This window comes from Spea bombifrons, chromosome 2, assembly GCF_027358695.1.
Source record: "Spea bombifrons isolate aSpeBom1 chromosome 2, aSpeBom1.2.pri, whole genome shotgun sequence".
In the NCBI taxonomy this organism is placed as follows: Eukaryota; Metazoa; Chordata; class Amphibia; order Anura; family Pelobatidae; genus Spea; species Spea bombifrons.
The window spans coordinates 142,853,333-142,855,832 of record NC_071088.1 but is presented as its reverse complement, the minus strand read 5'-3'; the positions used below and the strand labels follow the sequence as shown (position 1 = coordinate 142,855,832).

Genomic DNA, 2,500 nt, shown 5'->3' with positions numbered 1-2,500 from the left:
GCAGCAGCAGCAGCAGCAGCAGCAGCAGCAGCAGCAGCAGCAGCAGCAACAGAATAAGAAAAGTAAAATAAAGATCTTTCACACCTGCAGCCATACCTCCCTGAAAGCGCCCGATCTCGGAAGCTAAGCAGGGTTGGGCCTGGTTAGTACCTGGATGGGAGACTGCCTGGGAATACCAGGTGTTGTAGGCTTTTTCTTTTCTCACAGTCCGGGGAGAGCTTTTTGCCATGTGTTTCTTGCTCATCATCAAAGCTTTAAACCCTTATTTGAACCTTCTCACCTTCTCTGTCCTGTACCAGGGCTTATAATTCTTTCTGTCTGACGACAAGCAGCAGCAGCAGCAGCAGCAGCAGCAGCAGCAGCAGCAGCAGCAGCAGCAGCAGCAGCAGCAGCAGAATAAGAGAAGTAAAATAAAAAACTTTCACACATGTGGCCATACCACCCTGAAAGCGCCCGATCTCGTCTGATCTCGGAAGCTAAGCAGGGTTGGGCCTGGTTAGTACCTGGATGGGAGACCGCCTGGGAATACCAGGTGTTGTAGGCTTTTAATTTTTTCTCACAGTCCGGGGAGAGCTTTTTGCCATGTGTTTCTTGCTCATCATCAAAGCTTTAAACCCTTATTTGAACCTTCTCACCTTCTCTGTCCTGTCCCAGGGCTTATAATTCTTTTTGTCTGACGACAAGCAGCAGCAGCAGCAGCAGCAGCAGCAGCAGCAGCAGCAGCAGCAGCAGCAGCAGCAACAGAATAAGAGAAGTAAAATGAAAAACTTTCACACCTGCGGCCATACCACCCTGAAAGCGCCCGATCTCGTCTGATCTCGGAAGCTAAGCAGGGTTGGGCCTGGTTAGTACCAGGATGGGAGTCCGCCTGGGAATACCAGGTGTTGTAGGCTTTTAATTTTTTCTCACAGTCCGGGGAGAGCTTTTTGCCATGTGTTTCTTGCTCATCATCAAAGCTTTAAACCCTTATTTGAACCTTCTCACCTTCTCTGTCCTGTCCCAGGGCTTATAATTCTTTTTGTCTGACGACAAGCAGCAGCAGCAGCAGCAGCAGCAGCAGCAGCAGCAGCAGCAGCAGCAGCAGCAGCAACAGAATAAGAGAAGTAAAATAAAAAACTTTCACACCTGCGGCCATACCACCCTGAAAGCGCCCGATCTCGTTTGATCTCGGAAGCTAAGCAGGGTTGGGCCTGGTTAGTACCTGGATGGCAGACCGCCTGGGAATACCAGGTGTTGTAGGCTTTTAATTTTTTCTCACAGTCCGGGGAGAGCTTTTTGCCATGTGTTTCTTGCTCATCATCAAAGCTTTAAACCCTTATTTGAACCTTCTCACCTTCTCTGTCCTGTCCCAGGGCTTATAATTCTTTCTGTCTGACGACAAGCAGCAGCAGCAGCAGCAGCAGCAGCAGCAGCAGCAGCAGCAGCAGCAGCAGCAGCAGCAGCAGCAGCAGCAGCAACAGAATAAGAAAAGTAAAATAAAGAGCTTTCACACCTGCGGCCATACCACCCTGAAAGTGCCCGATCTCATCTGATCTCGGAAGCTAAGCAGGGTTGGGCCTGGTTAGTACCTGGATGGGAGACCGCCTGGGAATACCAGGTGTTGTAGGCTTTTTCTTTTCTCACAGTCCGGGGAGAGCTTTTTGCCATGTGTTTCTTGCTCATCATCAAAGCTTTAAACCCTTATTTGAACCTTCTCACCTTCTCTGTCCTGTCCCAGGGCTTATAATTCTTTCTGTCTGACGACAAGCAGCAGCAGCAGCAGCAGCAGCAGCAGCAGCAGCAGAAGCAGAAGCAGAAGCAGAAGCAGAAGCAGCAGAAGCAGAAGCAGCAGAAGCAGCAGAAGCAGCAGAAGCAGCAGAAGCAGCAGCAACAGAATAAGAGAAGTAAAATAAAAAACTTTCACACCTGCGGCCATACCACCCTGAAAGCGCCCGATCTCGTCTGATCTCGGAAGCTAAGCAGGGTTGGGCCTGGTTAGTACCTGGATGGGAGACCGCCTGGGAATACCAGGTGTTGTAGGCTTTTTCTTTTCTCACAGTCCGGGGAGAGCTTTTTGCCATGTGTTTCTTGCTCATCATCAAAGCTTTAAACCCTTATTTGAACCTTCTCACCTTCTCTGTCCTGTCCCAGGGCTTATAATTCTTTCTGTCTGACGACAAGCAGCAGCAGCAGCAGCAGCAGCAGCAGCAGCAGCAGCAGCAGCAGCAGCAGCAGCAGCAACAGCAGCAGCAGCAGCAACAGCAACAGAATAAGAGAAGTAAAATAAAAAACTTTCACACCTGCGGCCATACCACCATGAAAGCGCCTGATCTCGGAAGCTAAGCAGGGTTGGGCCTGGTTAGTACCTGGATGGGAGACCGCCTGGGAATACCAGGTGTTGTAGGCTTTTAATTTTTTCTCACAGTCCGGGGAGAGCTTTTTGCCATGTGTTTCTTGCTCATCATCAAAGCTTTAAACCCTTATTTGAACCTTCTCACCTTCTCTGTCCTGTCCCAGGGCT

General features: G+C 49.8%; 5 non-coding genes and 2 pseudogenes across 5 annotated transcripts; all 7 read left to right on the top strand.

Annotated features, from left to right (window-relative positions):
• Positions 1 to 82: 82 nt before the first annotated feature.
• On the top strand, positions 83 to 191 carry LOC128480233 (uncharacterized; annotated as a pseudogene).
• A 234-nt stretch (positions 192 to 425) lies between these two features.
• LOC128478261 (5S ribosomal RNA) lies at positions 426 to 544 on the top strand. Its single transcript, XR_008349190.1, has one exon. It is a non-coding gene; the product is annotated as a 5S ribosomal RNA (ribosomal RNA).
• Positions 545 to 774: 230 nt separating this feature from the next.
• LOC128477000 (5S ribosomal RNA) lies at positions 775 to 893 on the top strand. The gene has a single exon (XR_008347990.1). It is a non-coding gene; the product is annotated as a 5S ribosomal RNA (ribosomal RNA).
• Positions 894 to 1,123: 230 nt separating this feature from the next.
• On the top strand, positions 1,124 to 1,242 carry LOC128478233 (5S ribosomal RNA). Its single transcript, XR_008349164.1, has one exon. It is a non-coding gene; the product is annotated as a 5S ribosomal RNA (ribosomal RNA).
• A 248-nt stretch (positions 1,243 to 1,490) lies between these two features.
• On the top strand, positions 1,491 to 1,609 carry LOC128476748 (5S ribosomal RNA). Its single transcript, XR_008347746.1, has one exon. It is a non-coding gene; the product is annotated as a 5S ribosomal RNA (ribosomal RNA).
• A 294-nt stretch (positions 1,610 to 1,903) lies between these two features.
• Positions 1,904 to 2,022, top strand: LOC128476366 (5S ribosomal RNA). The gene has a single exon (XR_008347379.1). It is a non-coding gene; the product is annotated as a 5S ribosomal RNA (ribosomal RNA).
• Positions 2,023 to 2,277: 255 nt separating this feature from the next.
• Positions 2,278 to 2,386, top strand: LOC128480409 (uncharacterized; annotated as a pseudogene).
• The last annotated feature ends 114 nt before the right edge of the window (positions 2,387 to 2,500 follow it).